The following is a 24,197-nucleotide window of genomic DNA, read 5'->3' as shown; positions in this document are numbered from 1 at the left end:
TTCCTTCACACCTGGTTGCAATCCCATCAATTACATGTTGTGTATTTTAACCCTCTGTTTCCCCTCATGTCCTTGTCAGAGATTGTATGTTTGTATGTGATGTGCATGTATTATGTTGGTGTGTGATGGGTTTTGTTCTCACTTTTGTTATTTTGTACATTTTGGTTTTGGAGTTTTATCAGCATTTATTAAACAACTCCGTTTTTACCAAGTTCTCCTGCGCCTGACTTCCCTGCCACCAACACGCACCCGTTACACCATGCAACTTATTATGTGACTTGTTAAGCAAATATTTACTCCTTTATTTAGGCTTGCCTTAACAAAGGGGTTGAATACTTATTATTGACTCATGACATTTCAGATTTTTATTTTTAATTAATTTGAAAACATTAAAACATAATTCCAATTCAACATTATGGGGTATTGTGTGTAGGCCAGTGACACAACATCTCAATCAATCTATTTTAAATTCAGGCTGTAACAACAAAATGTGTAAAAAGTAAAGCGCTGTCAATACTTTCTGAAGGCACTGTGTGCACGCATTCACACACGCACTCACGCAAACACATACACCTCTATCCAATCTTCTGTCCCTTTAGAATAGCTTCCATCTCATTAGGCTGTCTGACCACTGGGATCACAGGCAGCAGATATAAATAGTGTCAGAGGAGAGGCAGAATCCAGACCTCTGTGTGTCCGCCAAGAGGAATCTCCTTTTTAATGCAGCCTCGTAATGCTGCTCGCGCCTGGAGATGGCTTTCCAGGAAGCTATGTATAATCCAGTTGGCGGACAGCAAATCACCAGGGATTGCCTTTTATTGAAGGTTAATATTTCAGTGTTGGGCACCAGGCCCACTTTGTTCTCTAAAAGTCTACATGTGTAGGAGTGTATATATATTGTATTATATTATATTATTATTATTGTATACACTATAAGGAGTAGTCTGTCCTCTTAGTAATCTTGGACAGTCATAAACTGGCTCATAAACTGGCCCCAAAATGTCAGCAATAGAATACACTCTTTACTCTGTGTCTTGTGGAAAAACATCACAAACCAAGGGATTGGTTGTTGCTTTTTTGTTTAGGAAATAGTGACTCTGGAGATTTGTCAAACTACTTTCGACATCAAAGCTGAGAAGAATGCTAAACATTGGATTAACCTATTTGTCAGTGCTAGCTGTAACTTCAAGGATATGCACTTCGGACTGAATTGTCTTGTTGTCCTCAACAGCGTTCAGATGGAGGCCGGGGAATACAATACTAATGTTGAATTTACGATCCGGAGCTGCTTCTTTGGGGAACTGCAGCAGCAGACATTCAAGCCACAACAAAAAGAGCTTGAAACCTCGTCAATAGAGGTCCAATATTTATTAACTTTATTTATTGGTCTCGTAAACACCATTTGTTACTTTATCTGTGCTTATTAGGTTAAACAGCAGTCATTGATTCAGGGAACCGGTGGGGTTTGTTCCAAACCAATTGGTGGCTTTTGAAACCCACACACTCCTGATCAGCATTTTTTATTAAAGGCTGGGCATTGAATATGATATATTCCCTACAGGTGTGCTATCTTAATTTGGCAACTCTATTGTCACGGAGAAGTGTCCTGTGCAGCAAGAAATGCAAACCCCTACAAAAATGTCCAGGCTAAGCCCTGTCTAAGCCGGGGTATAGGGGGTTCTACTAAGTTATATGGAATTGCACAAGAAGGTCATACCAAGGATCATTTAGCTATTTGATTTTGAATTTTAACACCCCTTGAAGTATAAAAAAATATATATTGACTAATGATTTGATTAAATATTTTATTTGGCTATTAGCACATATTAGCATTGAATAACAGATTACCTACATGGAACAACAGATAGACCCAAAAAATCTAAAGGAAGTTTGTTCTGAAGTGACTGTTGTTTTACATGTATACTACCGTTCAAAAGTTTGGGGTCACTTAGAAATGCCCTTGTTCTTGAAAGAAAACCGTAGTCTGGGTTTTTTTATTGTGGTTTTGGAGCAATGGCTTTTTCCTTGCTGAGCGTCCTTTCAGGTTTATATCGATATAGGACTCGTTTTACTGTGCATATAGATACTGTTGTACCTGTGTCCTCCAGCATCTTCACACTGTCCTTTACTGTTGTTCTGAGATTGATTTGCACTTTTCGCACCAAAGTACGTTCATCTCTAGGAGACGGAACACATCTCCTTCCTGAGCAAATGATGGCTGTGTGGTCCCATGGTGTTTATACTTGCGTACTATTGTTTGTATAGATGAAAGTGGCACCTTCAGGCATTTGGAAATTGCTCTCAAGGCTGAACCAGACTTGTGGAGGTCTACAATTTTTTTTCTGAGGTCTTAGCTGATTTCTTTACATTTTCCCATGATGTCAAGCAAAGAGGCACAGAGTTTGAAGGTAGTGCTTGAAATACATCCGCAGGTACACCTCCAATTGACTCAAATGATGTCAATTAGCGTATCAGAAGCTTCGAAAGTCGTGACATAATTTTCTGGAATTGTCCAAGCTGTTTAAAGGCAGTGTACTAAACAGAGTGAGTACAGTAGTGTGCTAACCAGAGTGAGTACAGTAGTGTGCTAAATAGAGTGAGTACTGTAGTGTACTAAACAGAGTGAGTACGGTAGTGTGCTAAACAGAGTGAGGACAGTAGTGTGCTAAACAGAGTGAGTACAGTAGTGTGCTAAACAGAGTGAGTACGGTAGTGTACTAAACAGAGTGAGTACGGTAGTGTGCTAAACAGAGTGAGGACTGTAGTGTGCTAAACAGAGTGAGTACAGTAGTGTTCTAAACAGAGTGAGTACAGTAGTGTACTAAACAGAGTGAGTACAGTAGTGTACTAAACAGAGTGAGTACAGTAGTGTACTAAACAGAGTGAGTACAGTAGTGTGCTAAACAGAGTGAGTACAGTAGTATGCTAAACAGAGTGAGTACACTAGTGTACTAAACAGAGTGAGTACAGTAGTGTACTAAACAGAGTGAGTACAGTAGTGTACTAAACAGAGTGAGTACAGTAGTGTAGTAAACAGAGTGAGTACAGTAGTGTAGTAAACAGAGTGAGTACAGTAGTGTACTAAACAGAGTGAGTGCAGTAGTGTACTAAACAGAGTGAGTGCAGTAGTGTACTAAACAGAAAAAAAAAACGTATTGTGTATTAAAACTGCACAAGTGTTGCTCTCCCCTTTTGGAGGAACGAGTTTTTAAATCAGTGGATTTTGAGTATGATAGCTAAGGAAATGGAGAAACCACCTGTCTCCGGATTACATCTTCAATCTAAGGGCAACCATGGTATCCAACAGGAGATGCGTCCATCCATGTATACAGGTAAGATGGTCTAGCTAGCTGCATTTTCAGATATTACACGTTTCTAATTTTGACAGAAAGAGCCATTTGCTTGGCTACCTATAGCTTCATGTTAGCTAGCTAACATTGAACCTGGTTGATTAGCAACCTGCAGATTCATGCAGGGTAGAAATGTCATGAGTTGGGATTATAGTTCATTGTTTACCTAGCTAGCTAACGTTCACTGGCTGGCTCTCTAGCTAACGTTACACGTATGATCTTATTATTCGTATCTCAGAGCCATTTACTTGGCTAGCTATAGCCTAATGTTAGCTAGCTAACATTGAACCTGGTTGGTTAGCCACCTGTAGATTCATGCAGGGTAGTAACGTCATGGGTTGGGATTATGGTTCATTGTTTACCTAGCTAGCAAAGCTGTCATCAAGGCAAAGGGTGGTTACTTTTGAAGAATCTCAAATATAAAATATATTTTTATTTGTGAAACAGTTTTTTGGTTACTACATGATTCCATTTGTGTTATTTAGTTTTGATCATAGTTTTGATGTATTCACTATTATTCTATAATGTAGAAAATAGTAAATATAAAGAAAAACCCTTGAATGAGTAGGTGCTTTTGACTGGTATGGACGTATATACAGTAAATTGTTTTGAACTGGTCCCAGAGGACCTTCAGATGAGTCTGAAGCAAAACAGTTTGTAAGCCAAACTGTTAGGACGGTACAGACGATTTTGTGAGAAGAGCAATTTTCGTGAATGTCTCATTGTCTGACAAACTCCGCTATAGCTCTGTCATCTTTCACTGCATCCATTGAAAAAAAAAAAATATCTCTAGCTTAAACTGATGGATTTTTATGTAGATTTGTTTTGTTATGCTAATTCCATTTTTACATGTAGGGGGTTAATTATTATCCACATAATAATTCACATTTATTTTTCATGCTGTGAGAAACTGGTCAAAACTGGTCAAACTAAGATCCTACACCTGTATCAAAGTGATACCTGTGGATATTACACGTTATCAGTGATTTCTAAATCAATCTATGTTGTAGCAAAGCATTCTGAAGCAAAGTTCTAGTTTCTGGTAATTTTTTAAAAGAATGAGATGCAGCACAGTAGACGTGGTCTAATTCACTTGGCAGCAAATTCTATTTCGCCACTTGACTAATTACTAACAGAGTTCTCTCTATCTATCTCCATCTCTCGCCATGGAATAGGTTCAAGATCATTTAGATCTCAACATGTGTAAGTCAAGCATTTGGCTCTGGATGAAGTGAGAAATACCTACCAGATGTGGCTGCTAGGAGGCAGAAACTCACATCAGGTTCCCTCCATGTGCTTAAGATTCTGCTTTGCACTTTTTTTGTTTTGCATGATGGCCCATCGCAAAAGTAGTCAATATTATGGCACATTAGTCACTAATGGGAAAGCAGAATCCTCCTTTCAAGATGGGCTAAAGAGGAACGCGGTCATTGGCTTGTGTCATTAGTTGAAAACAAACTGTGTTCAAGGAATGTTCTGCATATTTATTCAGATAAAATCCAAATAGTGTGTTGATGAGCAGTGGAGGGTTTTAGGGGGTGAATGAATCGAAAGCCTCCGTACATACTGCTCTTTGTTGCAGTTTATGGAACAGTCAAGTGTTAGATAAATAGAGATCAATATGGAAAAAGGTTAGGCCTAAAGTTGATTTGAAAGATCAATGTAATTTTTTAAAGCAAACATTTACTCCCTCAAATTTTATTGGTTTTGAGTGCTTGACATTTTAGAGTTTTTTGCAAAGTGATTCGTCAAAAGCGGAAACACGTCTCTCTTTGCTTATCACTCATGTATCTATTGAACTTAACGTTTTGCAAGAATAGGGAGGTACACAATTAAAGACGATACAATGTCTCTACTCCATAAAGCCTTATAATCCAGTGCTATCCAATTCATTATAACTTCATCAAGCTCTCAATTTACATAAATGCAGCTGAATTCTTCACCCGTATCACAGAGCTAATGAGTGTGGCAGGTGCACTAGGTTGTAATTATAGGAAATATCTTATTGCAATAATATTCTGTCAGAGTGAATTATCTTAAATGCAGTTGAAAGTCCTACACTTCTATAATGTGCTCCCATGTTTTCACACTTATTTGTCAAGCTAACCCAGTCAGCGTCAAGCTAACCCAGTCAGTTGTCTGTCAAGCTAACCCAGTCAGTCTGTCTGTCACGCTAACCCAGTCAGTCTGTCTGTCAAGCTAACCCAGTCAGTTGTCTGTCAAGCTAACCCAGTCAGTTGTCTGTCACGCTAACCCAGTCAGTTGTCTGTCAAGCTAACCCAGTCAGTCTGTATGTCACGCTAACCCAGTCAGTCTGTCTGTCAAGCTAACCCAGTCAGTCTGTCTGTCACGCTAACCCAGTCAGTGTCAAGCTAACCCAGTCAGTTGTCTGTCAAGCTAACCCAGTCAGTTGTCTGTCAAGCTAACCCAGTCAGTTGTCTGTCAAGCTAACCCAGTCAGTCTGTCTGTCAAGCTAACCCAGTCAGTTGTCTGTCAAGCTAACCCAGTCAGTCTGTCTGTCACGCTAACCCAGTCAGTCTGTCTGTCAAGCTAACCCAGTCAGTCTGTCTGTCACGCTAACCCAGTCAGTCTGTCTGTCAAGCTAACCCAGTCAGTCTGTCTGTCACGCTAACCCAGTCAGTCTGTCTGTCACGCTAACCCAGTCAGTTGTCTGTCAAGCTAACCCAGTCAGTCTGTCTGTCAAGCTAACCCAGTCAGTCTGTCTGTCAAGCTAACCCAGTCAGTCTGTCTGTCAAGCTAACCCAGTCAGTCTGTCAGTGAGGTGTCTGTGTTTTCTGTGTCTGTTGGAGCTAGTGTAACAAATTACTTTTGTTATGGATAGCTAATCTTGGTTAGCCAGGAAGTAAAATCTTGCATAATTTGGTCAGCTGCGTGATTAACTTCTTGGTCTATACTCGTTAGAAATTGAGAGTTCTGATCTGTGTGGGCACACACGGGAAGCACTCGACACAAAGCAGTTTAAGCACTGCCTTCGCCCAATCCTGATACACCCATATCCAGTGACGAGAACCCAAAGACTGGAACTCCTGCAGCTCGTTATCTCACGCATCCCATTCTTTGGTCTAAACGCAGGAAGATGAATGGACACTTTATGTAGTGTAGCTCAGTTGGTAGAGCATGGTGCTTGCAACGCCAGGTTGGTGGGTTTGATTCCCACGGGGGACCAGTACAAAAAATGTATACACTCACCACTGTAATTCGCTCTGGATAAGAGTGTTTGCTAAATGTAGTTCTTTGGTTTTATTGTTTTGTACCTCTTCACTTATTATAATCAATAAGACAGCTATTTCCTGTCTTACATCACCATACTCAGTATGCATTAGTCATATTTATTATATCTCTCTTTGACACTCGGATGCCCTCCCCTGCATCCCGTATGACTGTCCTATGGATACGGCTGAAAACAATATTCCCTTTGCAGGGCATTCGTCATATTCATATTGAGATTCCACTTGGTTATAAGAGGAATCTGAGTTTCTAGTACTGCTGCTCTGACAATCTAAAAGCCATCGAATACAAAACATTAGATGATGAGGACTTACGTTGAGGATGTCTATCGCAGTGGTGTTACATAGATGGATGGCTCTTATGCATTCCCCAAACAGTGTGTACGCTGCAGGGCTAGAGCTGTATTATTGGAAGCCGGAACTCGTTATGCAATAAATCCTAACCGTACTGTACAAGGGACTTATTTGACCACTGCATGTACAGTAATTCCATATCCACCAGATTCTCAGAATTCCTGTAGCTATTTACAAAGTGTACATAGAATTTCTGTGTTAGAGCTGATTGGAGTGTGTTGCCATGTGTAAACTGATCAAAATGTGTGTGTGTCCTGTGTGTTCTCCAGGTTAACCATTCCCTCTGGTGTGGTGGTCAGAGACGTGCAGGCTGTGATTGATGGGTGGCACCCTGTGAGTGAACCTATGGCAGTGAAACCACACAATACAGGTAAGTAGCACCGAGCAGAGCACAGGTGTTTGGAATCCACTTACCTCACACACCTACAGCAGAGCCAATCCCTGCGGGCCTTAACCTTACTGGTACGAAAACAAAGTTCTCTAGAGGAAAAACAAAGGTTGAGAAATCATTTAAAGGCGTTCGCTTCTGAAGAAGAAAGTATTGGGAAAGTAAGTGTTTGGGTGGAATGAGGTGGTACGAGGCTGGACTGATGATTGTTGTTTCTGTTGGCGTGGCTGAGTGAGGAGTGTTGAGGAGTATTGGACACATACTGTAGAAGCATGCAGGTTCCATAGGGTTTATGATTTCTCTCAGACTAACCCCTGGATGCCCTTAAGACAAGGGGGAGGAAAGGCTCCAGCTCCTGCAGTCTCCTGGTTATTGAAAGTCAGCAGGCATTCTTTCTCAAGGATTACGGTGGATTTTGACCCTGACCACATCAAATCAAATCTATAACCCCCTGGGGGTGCAGGAGCTGACCAAGGTCAGGACGGTCTGCCATTAAATGCATGAAGCTGAAAATCAAGAATTTTAAGATACTTTTTGTTATTGAGCACAGACCTCAAAAAAGTTGGTTGGAGGTCAGGTCAATTCCGGTGTTTGGATATAAGTTAAGTTTGAGTCTGTGTTGTGTTGTGCGCGGAAATATGTTTAAGATTTTAACATGCCTTTTGTCTTGCTACCCAGCTACAGCCAAAGGTAGTTATCTTTGTTAGTGGCACTTAGCCCTGTAAGCGTCACGGTTGTTTCTTCGTTTGTTGTTTTGTTGGCGACAGTTATCAAATAAAAGGAAAATGTACGCTCACCACGCTGCACTTTGGTCCACTTCTTACGACGGCCGAGACATTCACAGAAAAATGTAAATTAAAACATTTTCAATTCTGCACAATTATCTCTTCAAGTGAATAGAAAAACAGCAGGGGGAATTTCAAGCCCTTGTCTCTTTACCCTAAACTGGGTGCTTCTGAATCGAAGTTGACCAATCATTGCTGCTTTCAACATCGAAGTAAATCAATAGCCTACTACCGCTACACTGGGGACTTATTGCTTGATATGTTACAGTAAACTACACTCCTTTGCTGTATCGTTTCAGCAGCAAGACTTTTTCTCTGTTCTTGATATGGGCTGTTTCCTGGCTTCTGTTGTGAACACAGCTCCAGCTGCCCAGGTCCATGGTGTGAGAAGGAGGTACCTCTCTGACACGGCCACCACGGGTAGCCTTGCCTTATGAGCCTCAGTAAGGCTTCCTCTGGCGGGAGTGGAGGATAAGATCGCTGTTTGTGAATTGGGAAATTGTTACAGCTGATACTCAGAGGTAAAATATGGGCAGTATGTAGAAGCAAAACTGACGGCAGCCATTTTGAATCTGCTATAGCCTGACTGTGCCCAGCTGTGTCCTGTGTTTTCCATGTAGACCAAATAAATCAATCAACAATGTGGGGTAAAAACAATACAGTGGACCATGCAGTAGGGGAGGATCCATGTTTTATTACACCTGTCTTGTAGCCGATAAAAGGTGATATGCCATCTTAATCAGAGTTGGACAGAGAAGAGAGGAGAAAGGAGATGTATGATGTTAGAATCCCGCGCTGTCCGTGAAACTACATCCGCCAGGATTTGAGCGGGAGGAATCCCGTCGAATTTCATGGGCAGTTCTAAGATTGATACACTCTGCTTCGGTGGTTTCTCTGTCTCTTTGAGGAGAAGGGACTGAGAAAGTAAAGCACACTAACTCCTCTCCTGCAGGACATTTAATCGCATGGCTATTAAAGCAATCCGCAACTCAATGCAATAAAACCTTCTCTGTCCCTTTAAAATAAAATTGATTGCTTCGAAAGACTGTCATTTTATAAGACAGAAGATCTCATTGTACAGTATTTTTAGAGGGAAACTGGGATTACTGTAAAACTCTAAAATCGTACAATGTACATAATATCTATTTGCTTCTACAGCTTTTTGGGCTATTTGCTCAGACAAAGAAAATCAATTTTCACAGAAAGAAAAGTGCAGGGTTAGGATGTACTCTTATTATAATGATGCAATAACTCCTACACAACAATGACTGAGATAAAGCCTTGCATAATCCAATAAGAATAGATTTGACAACAGTTTGTTTTTTCTGAGGATACTCATTCCTCTATTTTCTAAGAGAACATCATGTTGTGTGTTTGTGCATGTGTGTTTTTGATTTTACTATCCTTGTGGGGGACCAGAAGTCCTCACAAGGATATTAAAACAAGGAAAAGGGACATTTTAGGCTTAGGGGTTAGGGTTTAAGGTTAGGGTTAGGGAAAATAGGATTTTGAATGGGAATTAATTGTTTGGTCCCCAAAAGGATAGTAAAACAAACATGTGTGCGTGTGTATATGTGTTTGCGTGCGCTTGCCTGCGTGCCTTTGTGCGTGTGCCTTCGTGCGCGTGCATGTGTGTGTGTGTGTGTGTGTGTACTAGATGTGGGAGTCTGACAGTACAGGCTATCGTATCTAAGAGAGTAGGAGGACAACATTATGTTATTAGCTGCTAGAGGAGCCAGCTGAATGAGGCACTAGCACAAGGTTAATGGGTATTACATCTGAGGGTACAAATACGAATGACTCTCTTGACAAACAGAAATGATTTATTACATGGACGTAATTGTGCTGGATCCTTTCCCTCGTCACAGCCAGGGAATATAGACCATTTTTCTCCATTCTCTATCATTTGAGGACAATTTCAAACAATGAAATATATATATTTCTTAACATTATTGTAAATAAAATTGTACGTCTGAATGCTACTACATTAATGTAAACAGCAGTACACAATAGATCCCTCTGTAGTAATCATGTCTGGAACCATCCATATTACTTGTTGTTCTACTCAGTGTTGTTGTTTGACTCCTGGAACAGTCATGTGAAGCTGGTGTCTTTGTGTCAGTGGTCCAGAGCAGTCAGAGAGAGAGAGAGAGAGTGCACACACATTTGAGCGCACGCACACGCATGCACGCACACACACACACACACACACACACACACAGTTAGATGTGTCTTAGCCTAACACGTGTTCAGCACTGGCTATGTCTGATTTTTTTCTTGCAAAGATACTCCACATGAATCTGAATACATTTAATCAGCCTTATCATTGCTGTTCTAAGGAGATACAGTATGTCATTGTTGGGTATCCTTGGGGGAATCCCCCAAATTGGAGAGAAGATATGGACACCAATGGAACCCAACATAACAGTCAAGATTAACAACCGTCTCTATGTCTCCATCAGAAGAGGACAGCTCTGTATTTTCTCCATCTTAAAGGGACCCATTTGCCCCGTTTGTTCCTCTGCGAGCTTCTGTGAGGTGTTTGGTTTTTATCCAAAAGGATTAGTTATTTAATGCCGACAGCCAGTGCGTAGGTTTTTGCTGCAATGTTCTTGAGAGTTGTGCTGTTGTGGAGAATGCAGCGGTTGTATGGGGAGGCAGAGCTCTTCTGTAATCCTTCCTTCTGTCTTAATGCCAGCAGCGGGACTCTGTGTCCAACCGGCGGAGGAATACGTGTGGGAGAGCGAAGGGATAAACACTTGCTGTGGTAGAGAAAATCATTCAAATGGAAGAAAGAACAGACCCACCAGCTCTCTGTTTTGTGTGGGCACAGACATGCATACACACATGCACACGTGCAGTGTTGCTTCCATCCCTCTCCTTGCCCCAACCTGTGCTTGAACCAGAGACCCTCTGCACACATTGACAACAGTCATCATTACCTTTTAGAGTTCTTCACAGGTCCAAAATGGACCTGGGGCTTTCCCACCCAGACCCGATATACTATTTTAAATATAGAGACCTGTTCCGAACGGACCCGAGGACAACTAGACTTGTTCCTTATAGACCTGTTCTTATCCAAATTAATTACATATTGTGAGAGAAATTATGTATTTAACTGATTTATTTGAAATCAATGGTTAACAATTCAAATCTAACTAATAGTAAGACATTTCTGTCCTGCTAGTGTCTGTGTTTTTATGGTCTCCACTAATCTGGGCGTATGAGCTAATCTGGGCGTATGATGACCAGAGATGGTTTGAGCTGACAAATTAGTTAAAGACTGCATTACATAGACAATAATGTGTTTTACTAGATAGCTTAGGAGTAGAACAATCCCTCATTGCGAGACTAAGCCAGGGTGGGGTTAAGACAATAAACTCCCTTGCAGATGACAGGATGAACCCAAAGTGGCTTATGATGCCCCAATCTGCATGGGAGGTGTGGAACCAACCATGACTACGCATTCTTAGTGTCCCTTTCACTGTCAACTGTGTTTATTTTCAGCTAAATTAACATGTGTAAATATTGGTATGAACATAACAAGATTCAACAACTGAGACATAAACTGAACAAGTTCCACAGACATGTGACTAACAGAAATTGAATAATGTGTCCCTGAACAAAGGGGGGGGGGGGGGGGGTCAAAATCAAAACAGTCAGTATCTGGTGTGGCCACCAGCTACATTGAGCATCTTTGCCAGTTCTTGCTGTGAGATGTTACCACACTTCCACCAAGGCACCTGTAATTTCCCGGACATTTCTGGGGGGAATGGCCCTAGCCCTCACTCTCCGATCCAACAGGTCCCAGACATGCTCAATGGGATTGAGATCCGGGCTCTTTGCTGACCATGGCAGAACATTGACATTCCTGTCTTGCAGGAAATCACTCACAGAATGAGCAGTATGGCTGTTGGAATTGTCATGCCGGAGGGTCATGTCAGGATAAGCCTGCAGGAAGGGTACCACATGAGGGAGGGGGATGTCTTCTCTGTAACGCACAGCGTTGAGATTGCCTGCAACGACAACAACCTCAGTCCGATGATGATGTGACACACCGCCCCAGACCATGATGGACCCTCCACTTCCAAATCAAACCCGCTCCAGAGTACATGTCTAGGTGTAACGCTCATTCCTTCGAAGATAAACGCGAATCCGACCATCACTGGTGAGACAAAACTGTGACTCGTTAGTGAAGAGCACTTTTTGCCAGTCCTGTCTGGTGGGTTTGTGCCCATAGGTGACGTTGTTGCCGGTGATGTCTGGTGAGGACCTGCCTTACAACAGGCCTACAAGCCCTCAGTCTAGCCTCTCTCAGCCTATTGCGGACAGTCTGAGCACTGATTGTGCGTTCCTGGTGTAACTCGGGCAGTTGTTGTTGCCATCCTGTACCTGTCCCGCAGGTGTGATGTTTGGATGTCCCAATCCTGTGAAGGTGTTGTTACACGTGGTCTGCCACTGCGAGGACGATCAGCTGTCTATCCTGTCTCCCTGTAGCGCTGTCTTATGCGTCTCGTTCCACAGGTGCATGTTCATGAATTGTTTATGGTTCATTGAACAAGCATGGGAAACCGTGTTTAAACCCTTTACAATGAAGATCTGTCAAGTTATTTGGATTTTTACGAATTATCTTTGAAAGACAGGGTCCTGAAAAAGGAAGTTTATTTTTTTGCTGAGTTTATAAAGAACTCTTCAAGGTTAGGTTACTCGGTCCAACACTCAAGGGTGTGGGGTCGACCAGCCTCATTATTGCAATAATTAATCGATATTGAATAAAGATGATTTTTTGAAGAATAAAAAAATATCTCACTTGATTAGAATATTCCACGACAATATCGCCTAACTTTTGCCAATCACGGAGCGAGGCTCTTGGGCTGTGGCCTATTGCTGCTTTGTTGACTTATGGTTGGCCAACAAAAAGCTATACACGTCACGCTACACTCTCGTGAAAAGCAAGAGCAGCAGTATAAATTATACAGTTTATCGCTCTGTTTACTGTAGCAGTCACGTTTGTCAGTTAAAATTACACATACCTGAGACCTGTGACAATCAGATCTGACCCAGACCTGTGACATTATTTAGAACTCTGGATTTGAACCCACTCGGGTCCCAGATTTGTTCTCAGGTATTCATGTACAGGTGGATCCGTAAATACCTCTATTACCTATCGCTCCACAAAATCTGCGGCCTTTGCAGAGCAAGGATATCAACTACGTCAAGTTACGTCACTGATTGAAACGCTACTAGCGCACACTGCTAACTAGTTAGCCATCTCACACCGGTTACGCTCGCCCCCCTTTTGACCTCCTTCTCCGCCGCAGCAAGTGATCTGAGTCAGCATCATCAATATAACAGTATTGCTTCCATCCCTCTCCTTTCCCCAACTTTGGTGTGAATCAAGGACCCTCTAAACAACAGTCACCTTCAAAGTATCGTTACCTATCGTGCCACAAAAGCCACAGAGCAAGGGAATCAACTACTTCAAGGTCTCAGAACAAGAGACATCCCCGATTGAAAAGCTACTAGCTCGCACCTCTAACTAGCTAGCCATTTCACACTGGCTACACACACACACATGTACACAGAAAAACATGCACAGACATACACACACACAGTTAGGGCTTTAAGCATTTAGTAGGGTTACTTCTGCAACACTTCTTCATGAGTACAATATAGGTCACAGTCTGCATTGATAATCACAATGCTGCTGTGATCATTGAAGTTGTTTGTGAGTGTGTCCACCCTGAGCACATACATTATATTACACAACACCACTTCCGGCAGTCTGCAGAGGAGGCCTGATGGATCCCAGTGGCAGCTGTCACCATGCCTAAGATGCCAAGCTGAGGATAATTATTGATAATTGCTTTGGGAGCCATTATTTTCCCCGTTCTACCGGCCACACAACATGGCGCTGTGTGTGTGTGTGCCCGTGCGTGTGTGTGTGCAGAGGGAGTTTAGTGTGACCAAGACAACTGGAAAACACAAACGGAGATCTATTTCTGCTGCCTGCAAGCTCTGACAGAAAAGCCTCTGTTGCGTTTTGCTGCTATTGGATAGATTTCTCCAAGGGGATACCCTAGCTTAATTGGATGGGAGAGGCTTTAGTCCCAGTCACTCAAATGCCATTGGTTGATTCTCACTGTGTAAGCAAGTCCATGTGAGTGCTGATGGTTTATATTTTACATAGTTACTTAAGAGTCAGTAAAGAGTGTGGATCATTTCACAGTTATGGTAGTCCAGCAGGGTCAATTCAGTCATTTGTAGTTGTTGTGCTCTTAGTTGTTACGGAAATTGACCCACTATGCTGTTTACTTTCTGCATCTACACCATATCGCTTTAATGAAATAGATTTCTGTGAGTTGCATTTGTATATATATACAGTGAGCACCATAATTAATTGGACAGTGACCATTTTTTTGTTATTTTGGTTCTGTACTCTAGCACTTTGAGTTTGAAAGGATACAATGACAATGAGGGTGAAGTGCAGACTGTCAGCTTTAATTTGAGGGTATTTTCATACATATCGGATGAACCGTTTAGAAATTATAGAAGCTTTTGTACATAGTCCCCCCCATTTTCATGCATCAAAAAACATTGGACTGTTTAACATAATGTAGAATAAAGTAATCATTGTTAATATTTGGTTGCATATCCTTTGCATGCAATGACTGCTTGAAGTCTGCGATGCATCGACATCACCAGATGCTGGGTATCTTCCCTGGTGATGCTCTGCCAGGCCTGTACTGCAGCCATTTTCAGTTCTTGCTTGTTTCGGGGACTTATTGCCTTCAGTCTCCTCTTCAGCATGTAAAATGCATGTTCAATTGGATTCAGATCCGGTGATTGACTCGGCCAGTCAAAAACCCCTTCGTTGCTCTAGCAGTATGTTTAGGGTCATTGTCTTGTTGCATGATGAAGTGCCGTACAATGAGTTTGGAGGCATTTTGGTTTTATCTGAGCAGATAAAATATTTCTGTAGACTTCAGAATTCATTGTTCTACCTCTGTCTGCAGTCACATTATCGATGAAGACAAGTGAGCCTGTTCCACTGGCAGCCATACAGGCCCAAGCCATAACACCCCCTCCACCATGTTTCATGTATGGATCATGGGCATGTCTTTTTTTTCTCCACACTTTCCTCCTTCCATCACTCTGGTACATGTTAATCTTTGTCTCATCTGTCCATAATACTTTTTTCCAGAACTCTTGGGGCTTTTTTAGGTGCTTTTTAGCAAACTGTAATCTCGCCTTTCTGTTCTTCAGGCTTATCAGTGGTTTGCATCTTGTACTGTACCCTCTGTAGTCCTGCTGGTGTAGTCTTCTACATATGGTAGACTTTGACACATCAACAACTGCATCCAGGAGAGTGTTTTTGATCTGTTGGGCTGTTGTCAGGGGGGTTTTGTTCACCATAGAGAGTATTCTCCTTTCATCCACTACCGTGGTCTTCCTCAGTCTACCGGGTCTTTTGACATAATTGAGTTCACCGGTTGTTTTTTTCTTGGTAATGATGAACCAAACTGTTGACTCGGGCATGCCCAGGGTTTTTGCAATGTTCCTGATTGACTGGTTTTCATTTCTGAGCCTTATGACGGCCAACTTCATTTGCATCGACACTGCTGTCTTCCTCATGTTGTCACACCCCAACAACAACCTCAAAAGGCAATAGCAAAGTCTAGAATCAATACTATTCATCTTTATCTTATCCGACCTGCCACAACTGAAGTAATTCAATTATGTATTTTATTACATTTTTTAGATCACTCTACTAATATATGTTTTTGAGATGTTTTAAACATATGTTGTATGTGTGACACTCAATATTGGTATCCCCTGTCCCTACTAGTCACGAGGCACATTCACACCTTAGCCCAGGAATAAGAGCCTCCTTAGCCTTGGGCTAGGGCAGATTTTAGCCCGAGTGTTCACACTTGCATATTCTAAAGTGGGCTAGCACCAACCTTAGCCCAGTGCTAGCTGGCCCTGCTCCTGAGATAGAATGTTGGTGGCATGTAAGAGATAGAATGTTGGTCAAATTTAAGACATAGAATGTTGGTCACATGTTAGAGATAGAATGTTGGTCCCATGGCAGAGATAGAATGTTGGTTGCGTTGCAGAGATAGAATGTTGGTCACATGTAAGAGTTAGAATGTTGGTCACATGTAAGAGATAGAATGTTGGTCGCATGTAAGAGATAGAATGTTGGTCGCATGTAAGAGATAGAAGGTCGGTCGCATTTAATAGATAGAATGTTGTCTGCATGTAAGAGAAAGAATGTTGGTCGCATGGCATGGATAGAATGTTGGTCACATGTAAGAGATAGAAGGTCGGTCGCATTTAATAGATAGAATGTTGTCTGCATGTAAGAGAAAGAATGTTGGTTGCATGGCACGGATAGAATGTTGGTGGCATGTAAGAGTTAGAATGTTGGCCACATGTAAGAGATAGAATGTTGGTCGCATGTAAGAGATAGAATGTTGGTCGCATGTAAGAGATAGAATGTTGGTCGCGTGGCAGAGATAGAATGTTGGTCTCGTGGCTGAGCTAGAATGTTGGTTGAATGTTAGAGATAGAATGTTGGTCGCCTGTCAGAGACATAATTTTGGTTGCCTGTCAGAGATAGAATTTTGGTCACATGTAAGACATAGAATGTTGGTCGCATGTAAGAGAGAATGTTGGTTGCATGTAAGAGATAGAATGTTGGTTGCATGTAAGAGATAGAATGTTGGTCGTATGGCAGAGATAGAATGTTGGTGGCATGTAAGAGATAGAATGTTGGTCAAATTTAAGACATAGAATGTTGGTCACATGTTAGAGATAGAATGTTGGTCCCATGGCAGAGATAGAATGTTGGTTGCATGGCAGAGATAGAATGTTGGTCACATGTAAGAGATAGAATGTTGGTCGTATGTAAGATAGAATTTTGCTTGCCTGTCAGAGATAGAATGTTGGTCACATGTAAGACATAGAATGTTGGTCGCATGTAAGAGATAGAATGTTGGTCGTATGTAAGAGATAGAATGTTGGTCGCGTGGCAGAGCTAGAATGTTGGTCTCGTGGCTGAGCTAGAATGTTGGTCGCATGTAAGAGATAGAATGTTGGTCACATGTAAGAGATAGAATGTTGGTTGCATGTAAAAGATAGAATGTTGGTCGCATGTAAGAGAGAATGTTGGTCACATATAAGATAAATCATGTTGGTCGTATGTAAGAAATAGAATGTTGGTCGCATGTAAGAGATAGAATGTTGGTTGCATGTAAAAGATAGAATGTTGGTCGCATGTAAGAGAGAATGTTGGTCGCATATAAGATAAATCATGTTGGTCGTATGTAAGAAATAGAATGTTGGTCACATGTAAGAGATAGAATGTTGGTTGCATGTAAGAGATAGAATGTTGGTCGCGTGGCAGAGATAGAATGTTGGTCTCGTGGCTGAGCTAGAATGTTGGTTAAATGTTAGAGATAGAATGTTGGTCGCCTGTCAGAGATATAACTTTGGTTGCCTGTCAGAGATAGAATGTTGGTCGTGTGGCAGAGATAGAATGTTGGTCGCATGTAAGGGATAGAATGTTGGTTGCATGTAAGAGATAGAATGTTGGTTGCATGTAAGAGATAGAATGTTGGTTGCATGTAAGAGATAGAATGTTGGTCGTGTGGCAGAGATAGAATGTTGGTCTCGTGGCTGAGCTAGAATGTTGGTTGAATGTTAGAGATAGAATGTTGGTCGCCTGTCAGAGATATAATTTTGGTTGCCTGTCAGAGATAGAATGTTGGTCACATGTACGACATAGAATGTTGGTCGCATGTAAGAGAGAATGTTGGTTGCATGTAAGAGATAGAATGTTGGTTGCATGTAAGAGATAGAATGTTGGTCGTATGGCAGAGATAGAATGTTGGTGGCATGTAAGAGATAGAATGTTGGTCAAATTTAAGACATAGAATGTTGGTCACATGTTAGAGATAGAATGTTGGTTGCATGTAAGAGATAGAATGTTGGTTGCATGTAAGAGATAGAATGTTGGTCACATGTAAGAGATAGAATTTTAGTCGCATGTAAGAGATAGAATGTTGGTTGCATGTAAGAGAGGATGTTGGTTGCATGTAAGAGAGGATGTTGGTCGCATATAAGATAAATAATGTTGGTTGTATGTAAGAAATAGAATGTTGGTCGCATGTAAGAGATAGAATGTTGGTCACATGTAGGAGATAGAATGTTGGTTGCATGTAAAAGATAGAATGTTGGTCGTATGTAAGAGATAGAATGTTGGTCGCATGTAAGAGATAGAATGTTGGTCACATGAAAGAGATATAATGTTGGTCGCATGTAAGAGATAGAATGTTGGTCGCATGTTAGAGATAGAATGTTGGTCGTATGGCAGAGATAGAATGTTGGTTGCATGTAAGAGATAGAATGTTGGTCACATGTAAAAGATAGAATGTTGGTCCCGTGGCAAAGATAGAATGTTGGTCGCATGTTAGAGATAGAATGTTGGTCGTATGGCAGAGATAGAATGTTGGTGGCATGTAATAGATATAATGTTGGTCGCGTGGCAGAGATAGAATGTTGGTCGTATGTAAGAGATAGAATGTTGGTCCCATGGCAGAGATAGAATGTTGGTCGCGTGGCAGAGATAAAATGTTGGTCACATGTAAGAGATAGAATGTTGGTCACATGTAAGAGATAGAATGTTGGTCGCGTGGCAGTGATAGAATGTTGGTTGTATGTAAGAGTTAGAATGTTGGTCGCATGTAAGAGATAGAATGTTGGTCGCATGGCAAAGATAGAATGTTGGTCACATGATAGAGATATAATGTTGGTCACATGTAAGAGATTGAATTTTAGTCGCATGTAAGAGATAGAATGTTGGTTGCATGTAAGAGAGAATGTTGGTTGCATGTAAGAGAGGATGTTGTTCGCATATAAGATAAATAATGTTGGTCGTATGTAAGAAATAGAATGTTGGTCGCATGTAAGAGATAGAATCTTGTTTGCATGTAAAATATAGAATGTTGGTCGCATGTAAGAAAGAATGTTGGTCGCATAGAAGATAAATCATGTTGGTCGCATGTAAGAAATAGAATGTTGGTCGCATGTAAGAGATATAATTTTTTTTCATGTGGCAGAGATAGATTGTTGGTCACTTGTAAGAGATATAATGTTGGTCTCATGTAAGGGATAGAATGTTGGTCTCGTGGCTGAGCTAGAATGTTGGTTGAATGTTAGAGATAGAATGTTGGTCGCATGTAAGAGATAGAATTTTGTTCATGTGGCAGAGATAGAATGTTGGTCGCATGTAAGAGATAGAATGTTGGTCACATGTAAGAGATAGAAGGTCGGTCGCATTTAATAGATAGAATGTTGTCTGCATGTAAGAGAAAGAATGTTGGTCGCATGGCACGGATAGAATGTTGGTGGCATGTAAGAGTTAGAATGTTGGCCACATGTAAGAGATAGAATGTTGTTCGCATGTAAGAGATATATTTTTGGTTGCCTGTCAAAGATAGAATGTTGGTCGCATGTAAGTGATAGAATGTTGGTCGCATGTAAGGGATAGAATGTTGGTTGCATGTAAGAGATAGAATGTTGGTTGCATGTAAGAGATAGAATGTTGGTCGCGTGGCAGAGATAGAATGTTGGTCTCGTGGCTGAGCTAGAATGTTGGTTGAATGTTAGAGATAGAATGTTGGTCGCCTGTCAGAGATATAATTTTGGTTGCCTGTCAGAGATAGAATGTTGGTCACATGTACGACATAGAATGTTGGTCGCATGTAAGAGAGAATGTTGGTTGCATGTAAGAGATAGAATGTTGGTCGTATGGCAGAGATAGAATGTTGGTGGCATGTAAGAGATAGAATGTTGGTCCATGGCAGAGATAGAATGTTGGTTGCGTGGCAGAGATACAATGTTGGTCACATGTAAGAGATATAATGTTGGTCGCGTGGCAGAGATAGAATGTTGGTTGCATGTAAGAGATAAAATGTTGGTCACATGTAAAAGATAGAATGTTGGTCCCGTGGCAAAGATAGAATGTTGGTCACATGAAAGAGATATAATGTTGGTCACATGTAAGAGATAGAATGTTGGTTGTATGTAAGAGATATAATGTTGGTCGCATGTAAGAGATAGAATGTTGGTCACATGAAAGAGATATAATGTTGGTCGCATGTAAGAGATAGAATGTTCGTCGCATGTTAGAGATAGAATGTTGGTCGTATGGCAGAGATAGAATGTTGGTGGCATGTAATAGATATAATGTTGGTCGCGTGGCAGAGATAGAATGTTGGTCGTATGTAAGAGATAGAATGTTGGTCGCATGTAAGAGATAGAATGTTGGTCACATGAAAGAGATATAATGTTGGTCGCATGTAAGAGATAGAATGTTGGTCGCATGTTAGAGATATAATGTTGGTCACATGTAAGAGATTGAATTTTAGTCGCATGTAAGAGATAGAATGTTGGTTGCATGTAAGAGAGAATGTTGGTTGCATGTAAGAGAGGATGTTGGTCGCATACAAGATAAATAATGTTGATCGTATGTAAGAAATAGAATGTTGGTCGCATGTAAGAGATAGAATGTTGGTCACATGTAAGAGATTGAATGTTGTTTGCATGTAAAATATAGAATTTTGGTCGCATGTAAGAGAGAATGTTGGTCACATATAAGATAAATCATGTTGGTCGTATGTAAGAAATAGAATGTTGGTCGCATGTAAGAGATAGAATGTTGGTTGCATGTAAAAGATAGAATGTTGGTCGCATGTAAGAGAGAATGTTGGTCGCATATAAGATAAATCATGTTGGTCGTATGTAAGAAATGGAATGTTGGTCGCATGTAAGAGATATAATGTTGGTCACATGTAAGAGATAGAATGTTGGTTGCATGTAAAAGATAGAATGTTGGTCGCATGTAAGAGAGAATGTTGGTCGCGTGGCAAAGATAGAATGTTGGTCACATGATAGAGATATAATGTTGGTCACATGTAAGAGATTGAATTTTAGTCGCATGTAATAGATAGAATGTTGGTTGCATGTAAGAGAGAATGTTGGTTGCATGTAAGAGAGGATGTTGTTCGCATATAAGATAAATAATGTTGGTCGTATGTAAGAAATAGAATGTTGGTCGCATGTTAGAGATAGAATGTTGGTCGTATGTCAGAGATAGAATGTTGGTGGCTTGTAATAGATATAATGTTGGTCGCGTGGCAGAGATAGAATATTGGTCACATGTTAGATATAGAATGTTGGTCCCATGGCAGAGATAGAATGTTGGTCGCGTGGCAGAGATAAAATGTTGGTCACATGTAAGAGATAGAATGTTGGTCACATGTAAGAGATAGAATGTTGGTCGCGTGGCAGTGATAGAATGTTGGTCGCGTGGCAGAGATAAAATGTTGGTCACATGTAAGAGATAGAATGTTGGTCACATGTAAGAGATAGAATGTTGGTCGCGTGGCAGTGATAGAATGTTGGTTGTATGTAAGAGTTAGAATGTTGGTCGCATGTAAGAGATAGAATGTTGGTCGCGTGGCAAAGATAGAATGTTGGTCACATGATAGAGATATAGTTTTAGTCGCATGTAAGAGATAGAATGTTGGTTGCATGTAAGAGAGAATGTTGGTTGCATGTAAGAGAGGATGTTGTTCGCATATAAGATAAATAATGTTGGTCGTATGTAAGAAATAGAATGTTGGTCGCATGTAAGAGATAGAATGTTGGTCACATGTAAGAGATAGAATCTTGTTTGCATGTAAAATATAGAATGTTGGTCGCATGTAAGAAAGAATGTTGGTCGCATAGAAGATAAATCATGTTGGTCGCATGTAAGAAATAGAATGTTGGTCGCATGTAAGAGATATAATTTTTTTCATGTGGCAGAGATAGATTGTTGGTCACTTGTAAGAGATAGAATGTTGGTCGTGTGTAAGAGATAGAATGTTGGTTGCATGTAAGAGAAAATGTTGGTCCCATATAAGATAAATCATGTTGGTCGTATGTAAGAAATAGAATGTTGGTCGCATGTAAGAGATATCATTTTTTTCATGTGGCAGAGGTAGAGTGTTGGTCGTGTGTAAGAGATAGAATGTTGGTGGCATGTAAGAGATAGAATGTTGGTCACATGTAAGAGATAGAGTGTTGGTCGTGTGTAAGAGATAGAATGTTGGTTGCATGTAAGAGATAGAATGTTGGTTGCATGTAAGAGATAGAATGTTGGTCACATGAAAGAGATATAATGTTGGTCGCATGTAAGAGATAGAATGTTGGTCGCATGTTAGAGATATAATGTTGGTCGTATGGCAGAGATAGAATGTTGGTTGCATGTAAGAGATAGAATGTTGGTCACATGTAAGAGATATAATTTTAGTCGCATGTAAGAGATAGAATGTTGGTCACATGTAAGAGATAGAATGTTGGTCACATGTAAGAGATAGAATGTTGGTCACATGTAAGAGATAGAATGTTGGTCACATGTAAGAGATAGAATGTTGGTCACATGTAAGAGATAGAATGTTGGTCACATGTAAGAGATATAATGTTGGTCACATGTAAGAGATTGAATTTTAGTCGCATGTAAGAGATAGAATGTTGGTTGCATGTAAGAGAGAATGTTGGTTGCATGTAAGAGAGGATGTTGGTCGCATACAAGATAAATAATGTTGGTCGTATGTAAGAAATAGAATGTTGGTCGCATGTAAGAGAGAGAATGTTGGTCACATGTAAGAGATTGAATGTTGTTTGCATGTAAAATATAGAATTTTGGTCGCATGTAAGAGAGAATGTTGGTCACATATAAGATAAATCATGTTGGTCGTATGTAAGAAATAGAATGTTGGTCGCATGTAAGAGATAGAATGTTGGTTGCATGTAAAAGATAGAATGTTGGTCGCATGTAAGAGAGAATGTTGGTCGCATATAAGATAAATCATGTTGGTCGTATGTAAGAAATGGAATGTTGGTCGCATGTAAGAGATATAATGTTGGTCACATGTAAGAGATAGAATGTTGGTTGCATGTAAAAGATAGAATGTTGGTCGCATGTAAGAGAGAATGTTGGTCGCGTGGCAAAGATAGAATGTTGGTCACATGATAGAGATATAATGTTGGTCACATGTAAGAGATTGAATTTTAGTCGCATGTAATAGATAGAATGTTGGTTGCATGTAAGAGAGAATGTTGGTTGCATGTAAGAGAGGATGTTGTTCGCATATAAGATAAATAATGTTGGTCGTATGTAAGAAATAGAATGTTGGTCGCATGTTAGAGATAGAATGTTGGTCGTATGTCAGAGATAGAATGTTGGTGGCTTGTAATAGATATAATGTTGGTCGCGTGGCAGAGATAGAATATTGGTCACATGTTAGATATAGAATGTTGGTCCCATGGCAGAGATAGAATGTTGGTCGCGTGGCAGAGATAAAATGTTGGTCACATGTAAGAGATAGAATGTTGGTCACATGTAAGAGATAGAATGTTGGTCGCGTGGCAGTGATAGAATGTTGGTCGCGTGGCAGAGATAAAATGTTGGTCACATGTAAGAGATAGAATGTTGGTCACATGTAAGAGATAGAATGTTGGTCGCGTGGCAGTGATAGAATGTTGGTTGTATGTAAGAGTTAGAATGTTGGTCGCATGTAAGAGATAGAATGTTGGTCGCGTGGCAAAGATAGAATGTTGGTCACATGATAGAGATATAGTTTTAGTCGCATGTAAGAGATAGAATGTTGGTTGCATGTAAGAGAGAATGTTGGTTGCATGTAAGAGAGGATGTTGTTCGCATATAAGATAAATAATGTTGGTCGTATGTAAGAAATAGAATGTTGGTCGCATGTAAGAGATAGAATGTTGGTCACATGTAAGAGATAGAATCTTGTTTGCATGTAAAATATAGAATGTTGGTCGCATGTAAGAAAGAATGTTGGTCGCATAGAAGATAAATCATGTTGGTCGCATGTAAGAAATAGAATGTTGGTCGCATGTAAGAGATATAATTTTTTTCATGTGGCAGAGATAGATTGTTGGTCACTTGTAAGAGATAGAATGTTGGTCGTGTGTAAGAGATAGAATGTTGGTT

The 24,197-nt window shown here is 40.6% G+C and overlaps 1 protein-coding gene across 1 annotated transcript in view; it reads left to right on the top strand.

Moving 5' to 3' along the window:
* Window positions 1-24,197, top strand: part of LOC110522529 (leucine-rich repeat and fibronectin type-III domain-containing protein 2-like) — a 193,968-nt gene that overhangs the window by 65,329 nt on the left and 104,442 nt on the right. Inside the window, exon 2 of the mRNA XM_021600975.3 lies at window positions 7,222-7,322. The gene's annotated coding sequence lies outside the window, so the exon portion shown is untranslated. The remainder of the gene's footprint in view (window positions 1-7,221; window positions 7,323-24,197) is intronic.

The sequence above is a fragment of the Oncorhynchus mykiss genome, chromosome 4, assembly GCF_057628025.1.
Source record: "Oncorhynchus mykiss isolate SJ-2025 chromosome 4, ASM5762802v1, whole genome shotgun sequence".
Taxonomy (NCBI): domain Eukaryota; kingdom Metazoa; phylum Chordata; class Actinopteri; order Salmoniformes; family Salmonidae; genus Oncorhynchus; species Oncorhynchus mykiss.
Note: the sequence above shows the minus strand (reverse complement) of the source record. Positions and strands in the feature narration are given on the sequence as shown.